We start from the raw sequence: 25,778 nt of genomic DNA, 5'->3' as shown, positions 1-25,778 counted from the left end.
TTTAACTTCTTGCAACCCTGAACATTGTTATTATTTCAATATATTTTCTGCATTTGCTTTATTTATTTGTTTATTTTTGGCTGCGTTGGGTCTTCGTTGCTTCGTGTGGGCTTTCTCTAGTTTCCGCGAGCTGGGGCTACTCTTCATTGTGGTGCGCAGGTTTCTCATTGCGATGGCTTCTCCTGTTGCATAGCATGGGCTCTAGGCACGCAGGCTTCAATAGTTGTGGCATGCAGACTCAGCAGTTGTGGCGCATGGGCTTAGCTGTTCTGCGGCACGTGCGATCTTCCCAGACCAGGGATCAAACCCGTATCCCCTGCATTGGCAAGTGGAATCTTAACCACTGAGCCACCAGGGAAGTCCCTCCACATTTGCTTTTATACTGCTTTCTCGCTCATGATGATACCTACAAAGGCTGCTAGGTTTATAGATTTCTTTTTCTTGTAATTCCATTAGTCATGCTTAATGACTTCTCTGTTTATTATGACATTCATGGGAATATCTGGTAAAGTAAATCTCTGGTGAAAGACACTTTCTTTTGGGTATATGTCATTGCTAATACACGAGACTGTGTTTTGCCTTAATTAAATTCAAATTAAATAGTTTCTTTGTAACTAAATCTAGTTTTAAAAGCACTTTAACATTTTAAGGAGTTTAAGGAAGAAAAATGAAAATAAATTACAAGTTGATGTTTTAGGAGAATTGTGGTACATAGCTCTGTAGGTCTTATTACTTTGCAACAAATAAAATTACAATCTTAAAAAAATATGTATTTTTGAGCCCAGCAGAACACCTACATATTTTATGTAAAACTCAACTCAGCAAAAGTCTACCTTAACTTAGATTGTGCCTTGTAATTTATTGTAATGGAATTTCCTATAACAGAATTTTATTTTAAGTCAGTTTTGGGAATACTGAAACATAAGAGAGATCGTATAGCACCTTTTGGTGTTTTTTAATCCTAAATCCATAAGTAGTTAATTCCAATTCATGAAGATAATAATAATAATTATTATTATTTTATTTATTTATTTTTTAAATAGAAGTTTTTATTTTATCTTTTTGGCCGAGTGGCATGTGGAATCTTAGTTCCCTGACCAGGGATTGAACCCATGCCCCCTGCAGTGGAAGCTCAGAGTCTTAACCACTGGACCACCAAGGAAGTCTGATGATGATTATTTTTTGAAGGTAATTATTTTTGTGTATTAAAGATAAAACTATAAACGTATATTGCCCAATATGCCTTCATAAATAAATCCTGTTGATTTTATTATTCTTTTTTGTTTATCGCTTCTTACCTCCTCTGCCTCCTGAAAATGTCATAATCTCATTTAATCCAAAATTATGTTTTCTTTTGGTTTCAGTTCATTTATAGTTGCTGATTTTCCCTGTAATCTATTTTATCACTGTGATATTATTGTGACCAGTTAGAATAATCCCCTTCTTCCCTTATGTATCTCAATCATCTTCACCAAACCATGAGATAGTTTAGAAATTATATAAACTGGGACCTCAAATTTAGCATTACATATTTCACAATATGGCATCAGTAAATTATAGAATATTTTAAAATTAATATGTGAAATGATTTATGGCTTTCTTCATTTAGAACTAGTTGCTTGATAGTGTTCTATCTAGCTTTTATTTGATTTTGAGAACTTTGCTGTCCTCACAAAGGTAAGTCTTTTTCTAAGTCTATAAATCTTAAAATTATCTCAGTAAAGGAGCTCAAATGTATGTAAGATTCAAATAACTGTAAAAAATGATTACTTCTCTTAAAAGTTAACATTATAATTTTGTTTGAAGCTTTTTGTTTCTTAGCTGCTAGAGGGCTTTTGGGGATTTTGAGCCTGTGTGTGTGTGTGTGTGTGTCGTTTAAAAATACTTCCAAAGTGAGTAAAGAAATTTATTCCAAAATTTTACGGTAATTGGGCTACCAATCAAGGTAAGACTTAGTAAATACTAAGTAAATATTTACTGACTAGTGAGCTAATGCGCTTTTTAAGGCAGTTAGACAACAACTTGACCCATTAAATTATATACACCAGTGGTTCTTAACCATTTGTGGACTAAGAGACCTTTTGAGGCACTAATTAAACCATTGACTCTCTTCCCAGTAAAATATGCATACACATAAAAATCTGCATACATTTCAAGAGGTTCATGGACTCAGGTTACAAACCTCTACTGTGAACAACCATCTCTCTGTTAACACAGATAATGGAGATGAGGGAGTATGGAGAAGATATAACAAATAATCCAAATGTACTGTTAAAACAAACCTCTTATTTTGTTATCTGGGGACTCAGAAGGGGCTTGTTTCCCCAGGGAACTAATAAATACCAATTTACTTCAACATTCTTAAGGTGTGTATTCCATTGTATAACCCTACTGTAGTTTAGTTAATCCATTAATAATTGATAGTTGTTTCCAGTTTTTCACTTCTGTAAATAGCACGGTAGTACAGATCCTTAGGCTGAGTGGATTTTTTTCACATTTACCAGACCATCTCCTTAATATTAAGTTGTAGAAGTGGAGTTGCTGAGTCAGTTGCATAGATAGTGCCAAACTGCCCTCCAAAAAGACTATCCCAGTCTACATGCCCACCAATAACTAGTGCATGAAGGGAATGGCCATTTTCCCACATCTGCCATTACTAAGTGTTGACAACCTTTCTATCTTTGCTAGTCTCTCATATTTGTTTGTGTTTCTTTGATTTCTAGCAGTGCTTCACAAGTTTGCTGGCCATTTTGTTTCCTCTTTGTGATTTGCCTCTTTATATAATTGGCCTGTTTTTTTATTACATATGCTTGAGTTTTCCTCAGAGATCTTTCTGTCTTACATATTACAAGTAATATTCTCCATTTTTTTTCTTTTTTTGACTTGCAACTTAGTATACTATTGTTTTGCAGTACAAAAATGTTAAATTCTTATGTAATCTAATTTAATAATCTTTTTTTCTCTGATCTGGCTATTAAGACATACTTACAAAAATCATACCCACCAAAGATTATAAAATTTTCATTTGTATTTTCTTTGAGAATATTTTATGGTTCTAATTTTTTTTTCATTGTCTCTCAATCCATCTAGAATCTGTTACTGTGTAAGAAGTGAGGTGGGAATGTAGCTTTATTAGTTTTCCTGAAAATAACAATATTATTTATTGATCACTCACTGTGTGCCAGCACTGAGCTAACTGTTTCACAGGTATTAACAGTTTCAACCTAAATCAATTTCAAGTGTCTGGCCAGTTATCCCCAACAAATCCACCACTTCCCACCAGCTCCCTCTTTTCCCCATTGATAGGAAAGTCCATCTTAATGTATTCTAAGTCCTCATATATGTTCAGATCTGCTTCTTGTCTGTCCTTTTCCATAGATCAGCATGGCTCTGAATATACCACATTGTTTATTTGGATCACTAAAATTTTTTCAGAGAATAAATCAGAGAGGTGAGAATTCACATGGACTTCCTTTGAAATACGCACTGGGATAGGATCTTAATATGACTCAAAATGAATTTCACATTCTTTGAACAGATGGTGGATAATCACCGGTAGTTACATTAAAGAATCACTAGAGGGCTTCCCTGGTGGCGCAGTGGTTGAGAGTCTGCCTGCCGATGCAGGGGACACGGGTTCGTGCCCCGGTCCGGGAAGATCCCACATGCCGCGGAGCGGCTGGGCCCGTGAGCCATGGCCGCTGAGCCTGCGCGTCCGGAGCCTGCGCTCCGCAACGGGAGAGGCCACAACAGTGAGAGGCCCGCATACCGCAAAAAAAAAAAAAAAGAATCACTAGATTTAGTCTTCTTAAACATATCTTTCTATAGAGATTATGTAACAGAATAGTAATTTTTAAAAACAATAAGCTGTACGCTTTCATCTCAAATAGTGTAATTTCATTCTGACATTTCAGTAAGTGTAGTAAAACTATATATTTTAAGTTTTTTAATTTAAAAGCTTAGAATTGCTTTCAATATTTTTTTCTTCTAAGCAAAGCATAGAAGGAAAGTTATAATTGTTACAGATAAGACACATATGAACTAGAAGACTATAAGAGTTATATAGGAATATGTGAAATATTTATGTTATAGACAAGCAGCTTGTCCAGTATAAATATAAATGTAATTTTCTAGAAGTAACCTTTAAAAAAAGTAAAAAGAAACAGGTGAAATCAATTTTAATAATATATTTTCTTTAACCCAGTATATCCAAAATATTACCATTTCAACATGTAATCAATATATAATCTTAGGAAATATTTTACATTCCTTTTTTGCTACTGAGTCTTCAAAATCTGGTGTGTGTTTTACACACACAGCATATCAATTTAGATGCAAAATTGTTACCAGAAATACATGAAGTGTTCAGTTTTCATAATACTTTTAGTTGATAAAGTAGATTCACATACCCAGGTTGTTCCAAACGTACTTGAAAGTTTTTCAATAACCAAATTGAGCATCAATTTTAAGTTTACATTTAAGTTGATTAAAATGAAATAAAAATTTAGTCACACTAGCCACATTTCAAGTGCCCAGTAATAGCACATGTGGCTTATAGCTATCCTATTGGACAGTGCAGTTACAGGGCTTCTAAAGAAGTAAAATAAAATACAGGCTGTCTCCTACTTTTAACATCTAGTTTACATATAGCTCAAATACAGGTAGGATCTCTTGCCCTCTGGGAACTGCTCTACAAGAGATCAGAAGCTTTTCTTACCTGAAAGAAGATGATACCCCTAAAGCTTCCCACCAGACCCCAATCCCAAAATGCACACAGATGTACACAGACTCCTCTTTTTTTTGGAAACTGCTGCACTGAGGCTGGTTGAAGCATTATCCACATCCTTGGAGGCCCTTTCTTTTGTTGGACGTAGAAGAGCTGTTAGTGCTTTGTAGGGGCTGGGATGGGCAGGACTAGAGGGATTACTTTGTTACTAATGGTATCCCTGACTAGACATTCTAACTTCTTTTCCTTCAGAAACAAAATTATAAAGGGTAATTAGGTTTTGTAGGATTGTAGATCAACTGGGATTTGGGGGCTGATGTAGGAATTTTTCATCTCTTTATAACTTTGTTTCTGTGGGACAATGTTGTGTGTCCCAAACAACAAATATGCAAATGCATTTTGGATTATGATTCCATTTGTAAGGTGACCAGGAAGAAGGTGCTGGGAAGAGGTTGGCAGTTGCCTGTTGTTTTATTACAGAAGGTGCAGGCGTCTGAGTGTTGAACTTTGATGCATCAGCCTAAATTGTCTCTTGTCACCTATACGACCTTGCTTACACCTCTGGAACTAAAACAACCCATAGTGTTTTAGGTATAACTGAACTATCAAAATCGCTTTTAGGCAGAGTTTTTTGTTACTTTGGGTTTTTTTGGGGGTGGTGGTGTATGTTGTTTTTGAAGCTGAGTTTGCCTGAAAAAGAATCATATTCGTCTTTTGGTCTTAGCTACTATTCATTTTCATGTTGTACATAAAGTTGATGCTTGAAATTTGAGATCTAGTTACAGATGAAATGTTTCCTTTCAAAAGAGATTTCCCCCCTAATGTTAGTTTAATCTTAGGAGATACTTTATGGAGGGGAGTAATATTTAGTTATCATCGTGGGGCGATGGTAACTCCACCTTTATGTGGAAGACTGAAACAACAGCTTCAGAAGGCCAACTCAACCCTCTGATCGTCAGGCCTTCCTACTTAGTTTATCTTTTTAAAAAAATTTATTTATTTGGCTGTGCTGGGTCTTAGTTGCGTCATACAAGATCTTCGTTGCTGCATGCATGATATTTTTAGTTGCGGCATGCGGGCTCCTTTAGTTGCAGCATGTGGGATCTAGTTCCCTGACCAGGGATCGAACCTGGGCCCCCTGCATTGGGAGCGCAGAGTCTTAACCATTAGACCACCATAAACTACTTAGTTTATCTTAAATGTCTTTTTAGATCCCTGGTTCTAGAAGGAACCTTTGAAGAAATGGATAGAACTTCTGCGCTGCTTTGAATATTGGCAGACATCTAAGCCAAATGCAGTTGGCTTTTTAATGTTAAATAAAGCACTTAGTAGCTTTTACTCCCAGGTAGCCTTTAGGAGCCCCTTTATTTTAATATGGTGTCCAAAGTAGGTTAATTGTAACTTAACACATCCTGGTATAGTTTACTGATTGTAAATTACTCCTCAATAAAATTGAGAATTATTTCCATAAAGGAAAAGTTCCTTTTTTCTCAAATATAATATGACAGCCTATTTTAGAATATTTAAAATATTTCCTTAAAGGTGAAAATTTAAGAGCGTATATAAAAACTGTTGTGCTCCAAGGGAAAATCTGACTCTTTTGTTTTAAAATTCATTGTATTCATTACATTAAACAAAAGATTGTTGTGTTGAGTTGAGTAACAGTCAAGTATTTCAAAATATTTTTGTTATACCTAGGTTTTCACTGTGATGGTATTTATTTTAGTAGAATTTGGCATATAGTTTATTCCATTGAAAAAAGAAGAAACTAAACATTTGCAAGCCATCTGCCACCTTGTGCTGCTATGCAATGGTGGGGAGAAACCTGAGTCCTATTATAAATTTTAAACTCTATCCTCTATATTTTTAGTACCTTGTGGAAATTGAATCTGCAAATCATCTCTGAGAGATAAATGATTTGATTTGATTGTGACAAGCATGAAAGTTATCCTCTATATAAAATTATGTCTCCTGGGAAAAAGCTGGGCTAATACCGCACTGAAATGACCTTAACGGTGGAATCCTTGATTAGACCCGCATTGTTTTGCACGTACTATAGCTCCATAAAGATGATCGACTTCCATCAGGGATGAACAGATGTCCTGGCTTTATCAGAAATTGCTTTCACATTGCCAAGCCTTTCACAAAAGCCAGTCATCACCCTTGTTAGTCTGATTTTGTTGAGATGCTCTTAAAACTTTTTTCCAAATATTGGTTTGAATGCACAGACTTTGCTGTTCACTTGTAAGATTCTATGTTAGTCAGGTATGGTGTCCTTCTCCCCCAACAGGAAAAGAAAATTAAAAGCAAAAATAGAAAGTATAGCATAGTCTGTATTTATTTAAACTTTCAAGTATTTCATATCAGGTACTAGCATCCAAGTTCCATAAAAGGCATATCTGTTTTGTTCACTGCTATATCCTCAGGAGTTAGAACAGAACCTGGCATATAACAGGTCCTCAACAAGTATTTGTTAAATAAATACGTATTGTTTCTATGAGTGGGTCGATGCACTTACTTTTGTTTATGGCAGAAGATCCTCATCTCTGATAATAAAGATTGGCTGATGTTGAAGGTACCTTAATTCCATCTGTTCCCCTTTAATCTTAACATAGAGGGTGTCTCCAGAGACCACTTCAACCCTCAGTAGGGCTGAAAGTCTACCTTTTACTGTGGAAGAAAGAAAAGAGAGGGGAAAACCAACTCTCTTTGTTTCCTTTGGATTTTGAAGTTAAGGATGGAAGAAATTTGAGTTTACTAGGCAGGAACTGGCTTTTTTTCCCCATTAAAAAAAATTGTGTTTGTGTTACCATTTTAACCATTTTAAAGTGTACAGTTCAGTGACATTACTTAATGTCATCCCACATCGAAATGGTACCTGTTAAACAATAACTCCCCATCCCCACTCTCCCCCAGACTCTGGTTACCACCATTCTACTTTCTCTCTCTATAAGTTTGACTACTCTAGGTACTTCATATAAGTGGAATCATATAATATTTGGCCCTTTGTTTCTGGCTTATTCTTTTTAAAAAAAATTTTATTATTTATTTTATTTGTTTATCTTTGGCTGCGTTGGGTCTTTGTTGCTGCGCTCGGGCTTTCTCTAGTTACGGTGAGCAGGGACCACTCCTCGTTGCGGTCGCGGGCCTCTCATTGCAGTGGCCTCTCCTGTTGCAACTCTAGGCGCCCAGGCTTCAGGAGTTGTGGCTCACGTCTCCGGAGCACAGGCTCAGTAGCTGTGGCGCACAGGCCCAGCTGGCTGCTCTGCAGCAGACGGACTCTCAACTGCTGCGCCACCAGGGAAGCCCCTTTTTTTTTTTTTTTTTTTAATATGACCCCTTTGCTTGGAGACTTGGCAATTTTTCTTTCCCCCATTTTTTTTAGTTTTTCCTTTTGTACCTACATCTAGCAAGTGATTCATACACAGTAAGTGTCCAAAGACAAGTTAATCCAGCAGCTTGTTGCATGCCACTAGGGGGTTATTAAAGCTTTGAAAATGTGATTCCTAATCTGTATGTCTGTAGGCTTATCTCCTCCAAGTCTTGCTGATAAACCTGCACTGACAATAATATCAGAGATTAATCTTTCTCCATGTTTCATAAAGCAAATTGTTCTCCTTCTTATAGCCTGATTATGAACTGGAAAATTACTGGTACATTGTTGTAATTGTTTATACAGGCATGAAGACAAACTCTACACAAGGACAATAGCTACGTGAAAGGTTTTGATTGCAGCTTCATTAGGAAATTACATGCTCCTACTCATTTCTTTTCTCTCTTTTTCTATTCTCATTATATCTTCCTCCCTCCCTCTCTCCATCCCTTTCCTTCCCTTCTAGTCTGTCATCCCTCCTTCCATCTCCTTCTTCCTTTCTTTTTTTCTTTCTTTTTCATTCTCATTTTCCTGAGTAGTTGCTACAGAGACAACCTGAACCTAGGGTCCAAATATAAGTAAAATAGTTGTAGCTCTCTATCAGTCTACTTGGAGGGACGGGGAAAAAGAGAGTAAGAGAACTAAATCTTTATTAAAAGATGGAAACTAACTTGTTGAGGAAAAAGAAATATGCTGGGAGATCTAATTGGTAAAGAAGCAAAGAGGGGGCTTCCCTGGTGGCGCAGTGTTTGAGGGTCTGCCTGCCAGTGCAGGGGACACGGGTTCGAGCCCTGGTCTGGGAGGATCCCACATGCCGCGGAGCGGCTGGGCCTGTGCGCCACAACTGCTGGGCCTGCGCGTCTGGAGCCTGTGCTCCGCAACGAGAGGCCCGTGCACCGCGGTGAGGAGTGACCCCCCGCTTGCCGCAACAAGAGAAAGCCCTCGCGCAGAAACAAAGACCCAACACAGCCAAAAAAAAAAAAAAAAAGAAGCAAAGAGGAAGAGAGAGGGAGCACCTTGAAGGATGATTTAAAAAGTAACCTGTGCAGGGCTTCCCTGGTGGCGCAGTGGTTGAGAGTCCTCCTGGGACTCTCAAAAAAGTAATTTGTGCAATTGAAATTTCAAGCAGAATCGTAATCCATGGACTATTTTAGAGCCTCTCAAACAAAACATTGAACATAGGGTTGGTTCTCCCACGGTATCCCCTGCTCATTTGCACTGGGCAGATCATTTCTGCCTTCCCTGATTCCATTTCTCAACCTGTAAAATGGAGGGTCAACAATTAGATTCAGAATCATAAGACTTTGAGCCAAGGCCATGAGAATACGAAAGGTACTTTTTTTTTTTTTTTTTTTTTTTTTTTTGCGGTACGCGGGCCTCTCACTGCTGTGGCCTCTCCCGTTGTGGAGCACAGGCTCCGGACGCGCAGGCTCAGCGGCCATGGCTCACGGGCCCAGCCGCTCCGCGGTATATGTGGGATCTTCCCGGACCGGGGCACGAACCCGTGTCCCCTGTATCAGCAGACGGACTCTCAACCACTGCGCCACCAGGGAAGCCCCACGAAAGGTACTTTTTAAATTCAGTTTTTATGATGTCTATAAATGCAGGTGTTAGTATGCCAGAGACAGAAGTTTTTTGGGTTTTTTTTTTTGTAAATTTTTTAAACATCTTTATTGGAGTATAATTGCTTTACAATGTTGTGTTAGTTTCTGCTGTATAACAGAATGAATCAGCTATATGCACACGTATATCCCCATATCCCCTCCCTCTTGCGTCTCCCTCCCACCCTCCTTATCCCACCCTTTTAGGTGGTCGCAAAGCACCGAGCTGATCTCCCTGTGGTATGCAGCTGCTTCCCACTAGCTATCTATTTTATATTTGGTAGTGTATCTATGTCAATGTTACTCTCTCACTTCGTCCCAGCTTACCTTTCCCCCTCCCCGTGTCTTCAAGTCCATTCTCTACGTCTGTGTCTTTATTCCTGTCCTGCCCCTAGGTTCATCAGAACCATTTTTTTTTTTTTAGATTCCATATATATGTATTAGCATACGGTATTTGTCTTTCTCTTTCTGACTTACTTCATTCTGTATGACAGAGTCTAGGTCCATCCACCTCACTACAAATAACTCAATTTCGTTTCTTTTTATGGCTGAGCAATATTCCATTGTATATATGTGCCACATCTTCTTTATCCATTCATCTGTCGAGGGACACTTAGGTTGCTTCCCTGTCCTGGCTATTGTAAATAGTGCTGCAATGAATATCGTGGTACATGACTCTTCTTGAATCATGGTTTTCTCAGGGTATGTGCCCAGTAGTGAGATTGCTGGGTCGTATGGTAGTTCTATTTTTAGTTTTTTAAGGAACCTCCATACTGTTCTCTATAGTGGCTGTATCAATTTACATTCCCACCAACAGTGCAAGAGGGTTCCCTTTTCTCCACACCCTCTTCAGCATTTATTGTTTATAGATTTTTTGATGATGGCCATTCTGACTGGTGTGAGGTGATACCTCATTGTAGTTTTGATTCGCATTTCTCTAATGATTGGTGGTGTTGAGCATCCTTTCATGTGTTTGTTGGCAATCTGTATATCTTTTTTGGAGAAATGTCTATTTAGGTCTTCTACCCATTTTTGGATTGGGTTGTTTGTTTTTTTGATATTGAGCTGCATGAGCTGCTTGTATATTTTGGAGATTAATCTTTTGTCCGTTGCTTTGTTTACAAATATTTTCTCCCATTCTGAGGGTTGTCTTTTGAGACAGAAGTATTGACAATGAAAAATTATCCAAAGCCAAGATTGGCTCCTGTTGGAGAGGTGGAAATGGTTGTGATGGAATTCAAGTAACCTCAGGACCCTGGGATTTCTGAATTTCAGAACATTAGGAGAATCTTCCAGTCCTTCCTGCTTAAATATGAATGGACATAGATTGCCATTACTGCCTTGCCCCACTTCTCCCAGATTTAGATCACCGGTATTTATAAAGCTTACCAGTCACAGATAGATTCTTGCATTTCCCATTCCTTGCCATAGGGTCCTCTTTCAGTTCCATATGCTTTTATTGGCACTTACTTTGATTTTCTTTACAGCAGCAGCTGCTAATTAGTGACAGCTTTCGAGTGAGCAGCTTGTCATTTTTGGCAGGGGTAGGGGCCATCCATAGCAATTCAAGGCTATATTTTCATTTGCTAAATTTACTTTGCTACATGGAAATACATCTTGAATTAAAAAATAGTCTGTAGTCAAAGGTGGTTATATATGCTGAAATGTCTTCCTGAGTTGGCATTTGGTCCTGTAGTTGAAGAACTCTCAGGAGATAAAACATAGGTTCAATGTCTATCAGACCGATGCAATTAGTCCTGAGTCATCCTTCTAACGTTAATCAACATTCTGGATGTAGGAACTCATCGTCTAGTTTTGGCACAATAGTAAATCACTCTGGATTGTATTTGGTAGTATGCATGGTAACCGGAGGAGTGAATCGTTGGTATACGTTGTGCTTCCCGTTTATACTCAACTTCTTTCTTGAGACATAATTAAGGGAAAGAAACAGTTTAGTTTGCATAAAGAAGTTGCTTTCTTTGGAATTTCAGCTCATATCAGCATCATCACATGTCATGTAATTCTCCTCTTTGAAATTGCTGCAAGGAGGTGTCAGCTCTGTTTTACAAACTTGTCACGATGTTTATGGAGCGGTACAGCTTGCAGTTTGTATTTACCTTGATTAGCACCAATGATGAGTCAAAACCTCCGTCACAGTTTCTATAAAGTGTGATTCAGTACCATTACTCCTGTAATAAGATTCAAGTTAATGACCTCCGCAGTGTTAAAAATAACATCTTGAAGGAAATAACTGACCTACCATTCATTTCCCCCAATTTAGGTTCTTTTTGTAACATGGAGGTCTACCAAAATTATATTTAACACACAGTTATTGACTAGCTACCGTGTACCTATGCTGAGGAAATCAAAATGAATGAGACGTCGTTCCTTCCCTGGTACAACTTCCAGTCTAGTAGTTGAGCAACAGCTAAATCAGAAATGCTTTGGTTCTTATGCCCAGAACGGAGGATAAATTCTAATTCTAGAGAGGTAAAGAATTCCATCTTTTTAAAAATTGGATGATCAAGATGATAAAAGACATAGGATACAGGTATTGTGTTGATGGATTTTTTTAGCTAAATGTTTTAAAGATTGTATGAGGCACCTTTCATAGGAGCACGGAATTGCCAGGTGTCCCTGCCTCAGATTTCCCCATGACATATTGGACAACACTTAAATTCAGACGTCGTCTTCCCCATCAGAGTACCTCTCAGTGGCATGGCTTGGTAAACCCAAATGATCTCCTAACAGTCAACTAATATTTAATGGGCACTGTGCACAGTAATGTAGTTATTTCTACATTTGTCATATTAGTGTTAGTCAATTATCACAGGAATTTATCATTTACATCTTCTCTCTAACTTCATAATCACATCAGCATCAGGTAACTTGATGTTTAGTTATTGGTATCATGTGAACAGTTATCAAGATAACTGACTTCAGTATCTTTTACTATCCTATCTTACCCACTAGAATAGTTCACAAGTTGTTTTCACATTTGTATTAGTGATATTGTCCCTTTAATGAGAAATGTTTTCTGCCAGCAGAAAACCTGAGTTTAGAATGATCTCTGATAAATATTGGTGATAGATAATAATGTATCTGATGGAAACCCAGTAAGGAATTTGGGAACAAATACAACAAACGTAACCACTCCCTTCTCATAGGAAGTGTCACAGTGTTAGTTCTGAACACAAGTGGTCAGGATCTAGGTTTGGGCCTCACTGGAAAATCACCCACCCCCAGAATGATTCTCGTTTTTCTCCTCCCACTCCCTTTTATAATCTAAAGCTTTTAGCTGATTTCTGATGGATGGAGAAGAGTGAAGGTGAATCACCAAACCCCTAATATGGCTTCCTTTGGTTGTGTTTGAAGGTTTGTCATCTTGATGTTCTCTGACCTTTAGGGAAGGGTGTCCCATTTAAAACATTTTTGGATTGTCAAATAATTTTTGGTATGTGTGAGTTGCACTTTGTTAATTTACTTTGTAGCTTTTATTATAAAGCAGTCTTAAAACCACAGGTCTCATGGTCAGGAAAAACTCATTTGGTTAGGTGAGGCTTTTAATAAATAAAGCACGGGGGTTGAGAGTATGAGTGCTGGAAATGGGCAGCCTGGTGCTAATCCCAGCTCCTTCACTTACTTGCCACAGGACTTTGGGCAAATTTTCTGACTCTTAAGCCTGCTTCCTCTTATACAGACTGGGGATAACAATCCTACGGCCTCATAGCGTTGTCATGAGGATTAAATGAAGGCACATAGAACATGCAGGCAACAGTCCATGGCGTAGTAAGACTTCCTTGGGCTTCCCTGGTGGCGCAGTGGTTGAGAGTCCGCCTGCCGATGCAGGGTACACGGGTTCGTGCCCCGGTCCGGGAAGATCCCACGTGCCGTGGAGCGGCTGGGCCCGTGAGCCATGGCCGCTGAGCCTGCGTGTCCAGAGCCTGTGCTCCACAACGGGAGAGACCACAGCAGTGAGAGGCCCGCGTACCGCAAAAAAAAAAAAAAAAAAAAAAGAGTTCCTTAAATGTTTATTGTGACTACTGTTACTATTGTTACTATTACTACTGCTGCTAGTACTCCCTTTTTCTCCTTTCCCATGCTAATTCCTTTGGTGTTATTTAACATTTGGTGATTAAGTATAGGAAAGGCTTAGAAATTTAATAGTTTGTTTTGTTTCCAACATGAAACAGTTTCTGGTGTGGGTAGCAGTAGTTAATTTAGCATATATAACAAACTAATAAGTTTTTCCTTGAAACCCAAACTGTCTTCATTTCAAAGGAGGCATTCTCAGAGTGGGGTTACATACCCTCCATCATCAAAGCCTAGAATCTTTACAAGACTTTGTCTCACAAAAAGCCTTGTGTCTCTGTTGCCACCACAACCTGAAACTAACGAGTTAGAAACCACATAGAGCCCTATGACATGCTTGTAGGAGCCCTTCTGAAGGACCCATCACATTTTCTTGTAAGTTGCACGTAGACAGCTAAGCCAGGAACCGATCTGGTTGAGGAAACACAAAGTTTTTGTTTTTCCTTCCCTCTCCACTTTTAAACTCAAAAGATCTGATTTTGTTGCCTCTGGGAAGATTAAATGCATAGATGCTCACTTAATTTAAAGAAGTCTACGTGAGAATGCGGTGTTGTTTCTTTGGGGGTTAGGGGTCTTCAGTATTGTTCCACAACTATTCAGGGTTACTACCTAAAGAAGATTTAAAATCATATTTTCTGTCTTCTTGCCCTTTTTGTTATTAGTCGTACAGTCTTTAAACCATGTCTAATCTAAGAAAATATATATCCCTTGTATATGTGCTTTTACTGATTGTCAGCATTGAACCTGACCAGTGCCTTAGCATGTTGGACAGGTGATTTGACTTTAGTTTGAGAAGAAGAAAGCTAAAGATTTATTTTTAGATCAGTCAACTAGGGACCTTATATGTTGCCTTATTTATTATAGCCAAAATGCCACTTTATTTTTAGGTGGAGACTTCTGGAGCAGTAGTATAAAGTCTAGGATGGTTCCAATCCTGTCCTTTTCCTCATGTTTAAGTCCACATTAAATCCGGTAGTTCTTAAGAGTTCCACTGCTGTTTAAAGAGTGTAGCTCCATGTGATCTTATTGTCTTTAATTTAGTCAAGTGAGACACTACATTACATAGGTTCTGGGTCTCACATTTGCTTTGTTTTTCTTTGGAGCTTTACTGGAAACCAAATGCTATTGCGTTCTAGCTACAGAAGCAGGAGGGGAAGTTGGCAAGAATTAACTGCTTTCTGTTTGGTCTGTCTGTGGCAGCTGACCTTTTGGAAGGAAATCGCTGCTCTTTGCTTCTTCCTGTAACAGTGCAGCCTGTGAAAGAACGTATACACAGAAGGGTTCTGTCGTTATCCTGGCTGGTGTCTTGGGGCATAAGCTGTTAGTTAAGAGGTGGGAGTCTTTCAGTGCAGTGTGTTGTAGGAACATGTACTCAAGTTCACGGAGCTAAGTTGTGTGTAGATATCCCAGTAGATAGATAGCGAGAGAGTATCTGTTTCCAGAAAAAGTAGTTTGTTTTAGCAAAACTAATTGTGTTTTCTTGCCAAGTCCCAGTGTTAATGCTATGGACAATTACTTTGTGTGCAATTTTAATTAATCTTAATGTTGAATGTCCTAATATCAGTACTTCTTTTACTAGATCACCTTTTTTTTCCTGAGAGGCCAAACATTTTTATTTTCCAAGACATGAGCTCTTATTTAAATGTCATTTCATCTCAGAATTAGAATTAACTTCTTACCACACCTGCTACCCATTGTTGGACCCACCTTTTCTGCAGGAGTTGTTTTACTTAGATAGAGTGAGTATTATACGCCACACATTGGCATTTTCTTCAGAAAGCTACAGTTGGGCTTCCAAATTGGAATATCATCCAGTGAGCAGGCAAAGGAACTAGCTGATGAGCCATTTCTCTCTTAAAAGAAAAGATTTTAGTCTTCCATTATTTTAACCAAAACATATTTAGGTTCATTTTTTATTTTGTTTTTCAAAAGGATTTATATTCAAGTGTCTGTAAGCAAAAGTGAAGTTGATTATGATTATTGGTGAATGCAGAGAACACAGCTACCTGAAAAGGGGGCAAAATACTTCTGCATTTAGTTTGAGTTCAGTTTATAGACATGCTTTTCCAGTGTATTATTGGTCTCTTTCCTAGATTTACTGTTAATAGTAAAGATTGTTGGGTGAGCGTTAGCGTTGATGTACATAAAATGTGTAGAGAGTAACCTTGGGAGAATTATCTAAAGTCTTTCCTTAGCAAGGTGGCCCTGTAGTGCTTCTTTTCTGTTCTTGGAACCTGGCCTGATTTGTTCAACCTTCCTGAGAGTACAAACCTTGCTTTGGCTTTAGGTATAAGTTCTGGCACAAAATAAGTTGATATCAACAAAACAGGAAGATTTCCCCCCAGTTCTGTTGGCCTTTGAGTAGGAGCAAAGTTAAGAACGGATGGCTAAGGCTTTCTGGGAGCCGATTTTGTAACTGTATCCTTCTAGAGGTCTTGAATTGTTACCCTTGAACTATCAAGGGCCTTCATCTAGGCCAGTTGTGTCCAGGTGTGTCATTAGGGGTAAGGGAAATACAGTTTTTAAAAAGGAATTCTTAAAAATAAATAAATAAATAAATAAAATAAAAACAAAAAGGAATTCTTGCACTGCTGGGAGTGGTTTTCTGTGTATTTCATTCTATTTACTATCGGAACAAATTTGCAGGGACCGTTGCTTAGTCGTGTCAAAGATGAAAAAGAGCCAAACATGAATCTAATAAGTATGTATTATTTCTTGCCTTGAAATATGACTTTCTCAAATATTCTTTGTCTTTTCTATTTTTCTTGTTTTTTTCAGGAATCACAAGAAAACCTCCTAGATTCAAAGTCTACTCCCTCTGAGATCACTATCTTCAACCTAGTCTAAGTTCTAGTTTATCCTTTTTTAATTTTTGGTATTCTGAACTTTTTGGTATGAACATTTTCAAACACTCACAAAATAAGAATAGTGTATAATGAATTTCCATAGATTCATCACTCAAGTTCAAAAATTAACAAAATTTTGTTAATCCTTTTTTATGTACTCCACATAAACACCTTTTTGTTTCTTCTGGACTTCAAAAAAATACTTCAAAATATATTTTTGTGCCACTTACTTTTATATTACTTCTAAAAGAAGGATTTATTAAACAAAAAAATAATATGAACAGTTATTGAGTGCAAGACATTGTAAAGGATTTAAATAAAATATAAATAGATGTCAAAATTACAAATTAATCTTAGCTATTAATAGTCTTGAACCACTACTTGAAAACATGTTGTTATGTACTTGAAGGTGATAGAATTGCATTTCTTTCTTTTTTAAAAAACATTTATAGTTTCTTTTATTTGTTTGTTTATTTATTTTGGCTGCGCCAGGTCTTAGTTGCAGCGCGCAGGATCTTTGTTGCCGGGTGTTTAGTTGCGGCATGCAGGATCTTTAGTTGTGGCATGCATGTGGGATCTAGTTCCCCGACCAGGGATCAAACCCGGGCCCTCTGCACTGGGAGCGCAGAGTCTTGCCCGCTGGACCACCAGGGAAGTCCCGAATTGCATTTCTTTTTTAAGAAATGTATAAGTATCTCATGCGCTACTTAAATCAAGACTACCTAATTTGTGCCATGAGCTGGATACTGTCATGATGGGAAATATTTCTTCCTATGTCTTTTGCATGTCCCTTTATGCTTTATTCCTGTGGAATAGTGAGCAGTGCCAATTGCCCATGGTTATTAAATTTATATTTCAGGTTTTACATTTTAAACAAAATTTAATAAATCAAAAAACGTTACAGAAAATTGTACTAAAACTCCTTCACCTAAATGTAACAGCTGTTTATAGTTCTCTCTGACCTTTCTCTGGTATGTGTCCTCTAGCATACATACTGTGTACACTTTTCATTTAATATTCCTTTATTTAAACTTTTAGAAAATATCTATGGCCTTATATTTCAACATAGCCTTTGTATTTCATTTAATTATTGCACAGTATTCCATCAGATTAATATGTTGTAGTTAAACCAGTCTCTTATTTTGGACATTTCGGTTATGTCTAGTTTCTCATTATTGTGTTTAATACTGTCCAACTGTTGTTCCTAGGAGTTGACCTAGTGCTAGGTGCCCTTCAAAGCAAATTTTGCTAAGTGGAAATTTAATACTATAATTCTCAGTGATAAGAGGGAAGCTGTGAACTCTTAATGAGGAAAATAATAGCAACGTGTGTAGCTTTATTAATAAATTGCCTTTTAAACAAAACTTCAGAACAGAAGGGAAGGGATTATCTTTCATCTGAATGGTACAGAAACTCAGTATATTGTAATAGCTGAGGAATTTCTATTTCCTGAACTGTGGGATTCGATCTTTTTAAGAGACACAGTCTAAGATGAGTTGGTCTTAACAGTATAAATGGGTACAGATGTAAACCTTCATTAGAGGGACTTCCCTGGCGGTCCAGTGGTTAAGACTCCACGCGTCCGCTGCAGGGGACTCGGATTCGATCCCTGTTCAAGGAACTAATGTTGCATGCCGCGAGGCACGGCCTAAAAAATAAAAAAATTTAAAAATAAAAACCTTTCATTTGAAATTCTGAGGCTGACATGGGGCTACATGGCAGCCTCAGATCATTTCTTACTTTTCTGTAATGCAGATGGTCATTGTTTGTGGGCTACAGTAAATGTTTTTTGTTCTCTGAAGGATGTTATGGATGTAGCTTCTTCCCAAGTGGGTAGTTCAAGTTGCTTAATAGATTTCAACACAGAGATAATGATAATGCACACGCATTCAAGCTGCGAGCCAGTATGTCATGAGGGAGACCTTCCCCCTCGCCCTCTCCCTCTCCCTTCCTTTTTCCCGAAGTAATATGTAATGATTTTGCTGTGATGTAAAGATTTATGACTGATTGTCTTCCCAGAATATTATCATCTCTATGTCGCCTGGCAAATTTTTCCTTGTTTGTTTCTTTGTGAGCCAAATACTTTTCTTCTTTCTGTTCGCTTCCCATCTGTTGAATAATCTGATTTTATTAGAGAATTGCCTTCCTGATGGCTTATAAAGTAGTGTTTAGAAATTTTTTTTTAAAGAGCAGATGGTTCCAGTGTTGACCTACTTCTAGATGGGATAGTTTTACTCTAACCTTACTTGATGTCAGGCCAGTTTTAAAATGGGCAGAATCTGAATCCTTTATTGCTACTATTTAATATTTTTCTGTCCCTCCAAGTTCCTCCTGCTAGGTAATCACCACCACTGAAGAGATGTATTGACAGTAAAGCAGAAAACACAACCAGAGAACTTGCTTCTTTTGTTCCATCCAAAGTCCTTTAGTCATTAAATGGTGCTGATACGATTAACAGTTTTGAATCCTGGTTCCTTGCCAGATCAGATTTCTTTTCAGATCAGAAGCATTGTTTACACATCTTCTGTTTCATCTGCCAACTAGCCCAAGCCTTTGCTCAAATCAGAGCCCCGCAATATTAGGTTTCTGATTCTAATTTCTTATTCATTTTCTTTCTTTAAGTTATGACATATAACAAACATGCAGAAAGGTACAAAACATAATATGACAAACGACCACCACAAGTCCTCAAGACAAAGGCAGCATGGTGCTGTGTAGAGTACAGACTGGGGCCAGGGTGCCCAGATCCAGCCCAGATGGTACCCCTCAGCAGTGTGGGACCTGGGACAAATATTTTACCCCCAAAAGAAACCCATCCCCATTAAAAGTCACTGCCCATCCCCTAGCCCTTGGCAGCCACCTGTCTGCTTTGTTTCTGTGGGTTTGCCTATGCCTGTTCTGGGAATCTCCTATAAATGGAATTTACAATATGTGGCCTTTTATATCTGGCTTCTTTCACGTAGCATCATGTTTCCAAGGTTTATCCATATTGTAGCATGTATCAGTACTTCCTGCCTTTTTTATGGCTAAATAATATTCCATTTAATCTATTTTATTTTTCCATTCATGTCCATGTTATCCATTCATCCGTTGATGGACATTTGGGTTGTTTCTACCTTTTGGCTATTATGAATAATACTGCTACGCACATTTGTGTACAGGTTTTTGTGGACATATATTTTCAATTCTCTTAAGCATATACCTAGGCATGGAACTGTTGGGTCATATAGTAACTCCATGTTTAACCTTTTGAAGAACCTTCAGATGGTTTTCCAAAATTGTTACACCATTTTACAATCCTGTTTAATTTGCTGAGCCTCAATTTCCTCATCTATAAAGTGGGAATAATAATAGGGCTACCTCGTAGGGTTTTTGTGAGGGTTAAATGGTAGACTCATAAAAGTACTCATTGTTATAAAATAATATAGCAAGTGTTCAGTAAATGATATTAAATGATAAATCTGGATGGTGGATACTAACACTAATAAATGTTATTTTAAATCAGTTTTCATTCTTATTTCTGGAATTTATTAGATGAATCAAAATATTTGTTGCTAATAATTCATACTTCAATTAGTTGGAGTCAGGTGCATCCTTGGAAAGAATAGGAAGAGGCTTAGCTCCTGGCTGCCAGAAGAGCACATCAGAATGGATGTGTTTTTTTGGAGTTTAGTATACTTATGGCAGCCTTGCTCTCCTTACACCACCTTTCACAATTCTTAATTCCCTCGTTCAGAGGTGAGGGAACAGTCTTCCCAGTGCCTTTCCACCAGCCTCCATCAGGTCTCACCTGTGGGAGTCCTGGTGCCAGTGAAATTGATGAAGAAGTGGGAATACCAGCTTTTAACAGGAAGGTAAAGTTTATGTGCAGGATATTGGTTAAGGAGAAAGAAAGCAAGAGCTCCTTGTGGAAGACTGACTTTGGGAAGGTACTTAATTGAAGTGAGTTAAAATTGGAGGTGGGGAGGGCTTCCCTGGTGGCGCAGTGGTTGAGGGTCCGCCTGCCGATGCAGGGGACACGGGTTCGTGCCCCAGTCTGGGAGGATCCCGCGTGCCGCGGAGTGGCTGGGCCCGTGAGCCATGGCCGCTGAGCCTGTGCGTCCGGAGCCTGTGCTCCGCAACGGGAGAGGCCACAACAGTGAGAGGCCTGCGTACCGCAAAAAAAAAAAAAAAAAATTGGAGGTGGGGAGAAGGAAGCCACCTTTGTAAGTTTAAGGTTGTAAAAGTTAGGGAATTCCCTGGTGGTCTGGTGGTTAGAACTCTGCACTCTAACTGCTGAGGGCCTGGCGTTCAGTCCCTGGTTGGGAAACTAAGATCCCACAAGCTGCACTGTGTGGCCAAAAAAAAAATATATATATATATATATATATATATATATTTATCAGCATAGAAATTTATTTGAATTCAAAATAATATGGTTATATTTAGGATAATATAATAATTATCTAATGCACATATCATTGTAGGCTCTGAGACAGTTCTAAAGATGTCATTCTTTTGAAGTCAAAAAATATGTAATAAGAATGTACAAGGAAGCAAAAATATAAAAAATAAGTTTGCTGAGTATTGGGAGCTGTTACAAGAGGGGCACACCAAGGTAATGTAACAGAGTCCAAATCACACAGCATGCAGCAGGGAGTTCTCTTGCTTTATCAAGTCCTGGAAAATAAACCGGTAACCTCAGAATGCAAGAATACCACCACTGGGTTAACAGGACAAACTTTCTGAGGGACACAGGGAGTAATTCACTATACTTCCCCTTTCTCTAACTCCTTTCCTCGCACCGATTTCTTTTCTTTCCTCCAGGAGAGGTTTTATCCTGTGGAAAAATATTTTGGTTTTATTTGTAAAGTGGAGTAAATAATATCCTGATTGAAATAGGCAATGTTTTAGCTGATAATGCTCAGGAATCAAACTTTTGAAAAAGGTCAGTCAGCTAGCTAGCAGAGACCCTCAGTGGCTTGCAGAGAAAAAAAATCAGATAATATGTGTTTGCTAAATAGATAAAAAGAATAAGCAGTTTAAAATGGGTGAAAAATCCCCGGGTTTATTGTGAACTGGACAAACCAAAGCAGACAGGTGACCTTTGATTAAGCCCATTTACTTGTGGAGTGAGCTATAAGAGGCTCCAAGATAGAGTTTGGTTCCCAACAGTGTCCACAGCCAAAGGGCAAACTCAGAACGTGTCCTCCTCTCATAGAAACTGGAACACGGATGAGAAGTCTCCTTTGGAGTAGCCATTCGCACGCATCATCCTGTAGATCTGATGGGCCTGACTGCCCAGAAGGATTGGGCTCTTCGCGCTGGTAACAGAGTCTTGCGGTAATCCCAGATCCTTAGCCATGAGTGTTGTTCCGAATCCACCCTGATAGTTATTAGCTGAGGGAACTCCATCCATCACCCCAGGTACAGGATTATAGGTGTCACTTGACCAACATCGTCCTGAGCTCATATTTAGGATTTTAGCCAAGAGTTTGGGTCAGGCCCTTACCTGATTCCCAGATTCATAGCTTCAGCAGTTCCAATCATACTAATAGTTAACAGCAAGTTGTTGCAGATCTTCGCAGCCTGCCCAGTCCCGGCGGCTCCACAAGGCACCACATGGGAGCCCACGCACCCCCAAAGCTCTTGGGCAGCAGCAAATTCTTCTTCGACTCCTCCCACCATAAACGTGAGGTTCCCAGACGGAGCAGCTCCCACACCACCAGAAACAGAGGCATCCATGAAAACTCCCATTTTCTCAACTTCTTGGGCCAATTCTTTCGAAACCATAGGATCAATAGTACTGGAATCTATTTATAGTGAGCCGTTCTTCACTTTTTTTAGAATTCCATTTGCTCCAGAGTAAGCTTCTATTGCATTGATGCTGGTGGGCAACATTGTAATAATTCTGTCAGCTTTTTCAGCTACATCTGCCGGGGAAGACACTACCTGTTCACCCACATCTAGAAACTCTTTGCATGCATCAGGGAACACATCATAAATAATGAGTGGATAGCCATGTTTCATGAGCTCTTTTGCCATTGGATTCCCCATGTTGCTTACTCCAGTGAATCCAGCTGGGGTCTTAGAAGCCATTGACCTAGAACACACCGCTGCAAGGCTGGCCACTGCCGGTTGCTGCCGGCGGCTCCAGTACCGGAGGCGGCTCCACCGAGCCGTAAGGAGGCTGCCATGCTGTCCCCGCCCCGCCTCCCCACGGTGACCTCCACGGCTCCCAGCTCACCCACTGACTGCTAGGGTGCGTGGTGTGGCGGGCGGGATTGGCTGCAGCGTGGGGCCGCATGCGCCAAAAATATATATTCTTTAAGAAGTCAGAATAAGATTGAGCATTTACTATGAGCCAGGCACCATTTAAAGCATTTACCCATGTTAACTCATTCTTATAGCAACCCCCTGAGAGACATAAGAATTATTACTCCCATTTTACAAATAAAGAAACTGAGGCCCAGAGAGGTTTAAGAGGTTAAATATTTTGTAAAGCTCTGTTTAGGTGAGTTTGCCATTATCTCCAGAACTTGAACCCCAATTTAGAGTCTCTGGCAGTGGTGATGGGATGGAGAATAGGAATTATAAAATGCTCTAAATTATATACATGAATCCAGCAGACCAAATCCCTGTACACATTTGAAACCCCCTACTCCCACCGCAAGCTAGAATTCATTCTTGCAGGTGGCAGGTATGCTTTGGGAACCTTGTTGTCCTGTCCTCTGCATTTCCTCCTTGACAGGTTAACGATAGCATTACTTTAGCCACAACATTCTAGAAGTCTTCAGAGAGAGTGAGTTCTTTTTTTTTTTTTTAACAAAGGTTTATATTTTACTTGTAAAAGGGAAAGCGTCTAATACAAAGGTATTTATTATTGGGACAAAATGATCGTTAACTCTCACTCACTCATATCATTTATTTAACAGGTACTCATTTCTGCGGTTTTCAATAAGCCTGTAACATTATGAGCTATTAGACTTTGAAACCCTTTTTTTCCAATGCCTGAGGGTCTGATTTATTTGGGACTCCTAGGATATATCCAGATACATGAGGTCAATGTAGATACCTTCTGCTTTCAGAAAGTCCAAAGTTGTTTTGGGTTGTTTGGGATGCTTACGAACAGTAAGAATGCAACTAACAAAGCTCAAATAGTTCTCATCTTTGGCTAAAAATAAGATTGTGAATCCATTTCCCAGTCTTTAAAGAAGCCCCTGTGATGATTTACCAGAGATACAAACCACTTCCCTTGTCAGAACATCACGCATTGAAGATGGAGGTGCCCGTAAATAAGCAGAAGAGAGCGTGTACTGAGAACAGACGCGCGTTCACTGCATGTGTGGGGCGGCTGGATGAGTACTAGTGGGAAGGGACGGGGAGTCAGCGGCTACCAGGTGTAGGCTTTGCCTAGTAATGTGTGTAGGACACGCGTGAAGTTTCGACGTGTATGAAGAAAAGCACTACTTAGATTCTAGGTTTTATTGATACAGTCGGTGGGGGGAAGTAGTTTTTTTCTAAACTGCATCTTTTAAATCGTTGCATGATAATCTCAGTAGGTCATCTCATATTCCATGTGTATATAACTCTTAGTTTAAAAGTCAAATAAAAATGATTCTGTACTGTTGAGTGTATTTTTATTTTACATTTTTGACCATGGGTAGGCAAAATCTACTTTCCAGCTCTATCAAAGCATTTTTTGTAGTGAAATTATACTGTATTTATCAAAATAAGATGGTTACCACCTTATATTTACCCGCTATTATCCTTCAAATGACATTTTAGAAAGTAACTATTATGGCATGTTCATACTTAGAACCATAAAAAATATTCTGAAAACTTCTAAGAGGTTAGCATTCTACTCTTTTATAAAAACTAAGAACTAATATAAAACTTGACAAAACAGTGTGATGTTTATATAATAACTCCTACCTATGTGGCATATCACCATAGTATTTCTTTCTTAAAACAATAATAGACTCCTGGAATTATGCTCAGACAGCAGAACATATGAAACATTTACCAAATATTTGGTGTGTATTTATTCACTCAGCCAATATTTAAGTATAAAGTTATACTTACATGGCATGCCACCATAATAGGTACTGGAGGTACAGTGGTGAATAAACGTGCTCCCTCACTTACTGTTCTTATTCAGTGGGGAAACAGACAAAAACAAATTAACAAAAACTAAAAGGGAAAATTACAAATTGTGGGCTTCCCTGGTGGCGCAGTGGTTAAGAATCCGCCTGCCAGTGCAGGGGACACAGTTTCAAGCCCCCCACATGCTGTGGAACAACTAAGCCCATGCACCACGACTACTGAGCCTGCTCTCTAGAACCCGTGAGCCACAACTACTGAGCCTATGTGCCACAACTACTGAGTCCATGTGCCACAACTACTGAAGCCCATGCTCTGCAACAAGAGAAGCCACCGCAATGAGAAGCCTGTGTACTGCAACAAAGAGTAGCCCCCGCTCGCTGCAACTAAAAAGAAAGCCCACACGTAGCAACGAAGACCCAATGCAGCCAAAAATTACTTAATTATTTTAAAATTATAAATTGTGCCATATGTGATTAAGGGACAGATAGACCATTGACTCACCCAAATTATATTATCATTTTCTTGACTTGGTATTTCATACTGATATCTTGTTCCATGATGACTTTGAAAAGAGCTAATGGATTTGACTAAATTGTGTATATACATTTATTTATGCAACAACAAAAAATTTACTGAATGCTTATGTGCGGGGCACCGTTCTAGGCCAAGAGAAAGAGCAAAAAATAAAATGAAGTCATTATGTTCGTGGTGATTTCACCCTAGTGGGAAGTCACTAAACAAATATGTGATAAATGTCAGGAAGTGATTAAATGATACCAAGAAAAATAAAGCAGACGGAGACGATAGGGAGTGAACAGAATACTATTGTATTTGGGTAGACTGAGGAGTCTCTTTGAAGATAAACATTTTCCCACAGTCTTCCCTCTGTCTCTTGGGTCAATTCGGTTAATGAATGCAGGATGCAAGATAATTTTTGTATCTGTTGGTATCATTTACATATTCTTTACGGGAGCTATGGCGAGGTCCTGCTTCTTTCCAATTCCTTACCACTAAAAGAGATTAATACTCCCTGAATTCTTTTCTTCATTCCTTGA

The 25,778-nt window shown here is 38.7% G+C and overlaps 1 protein-coding gene and 1 pseudogene across 2 annotated transcripts in view; one reads left to right on the top strand and one right to left on the bottom strand.

Annotated features, from left to right (window-relative positions):
- Positions 1-25,778, top strand: part of STAT5B (signal transducer and activator of transcription 5B) — a 64,134-nt gene that overhangs the window by 10,231 nt on the left and 28,125 nt on the right. The window contains exon 2 of one of the 2 annotated variants that reach the window (XM_060080441.1): positions 1,044-1,188. The exons of the other annotated variant lie outside the window; for it this stretch is intronic. The gene's annotated coding sequence lies outside the window, so the exon portion shown is untranslated. The remainder of the gene's footprint in view (positions 1-1,043; positions 1,189-25,778) is intronic. 2 annotated transcript variants of the gene reach the window in all.
- Positions 21,815-22,814, bottom strand: LOC132478925 (3-hydroxyisobutyrate dehydrogenase, mitochondrial-like; annotated as a pseudogene).

Source organism: Mesoplodon densirostris, chromosome 18 (genome assembly GCF_025265405.1).
Source record: "Mesoplodon densirostris isolate mMesDen1 chromosome 18, mMesDen1 primary haplotype, whole genome shotgun sequence".
Classification (NCBI taxonomy): Eukaryota; Metazoa; Chordata; class Mammalia; order Artiodactyla; family Ziphiidae; genus Mesoplodon; species Mesoplodon densirostris.
Note: the sequence above shows the minus strand (reverse complement) of the source record. Positions and strands in the feature narration are given on the sequence as shown.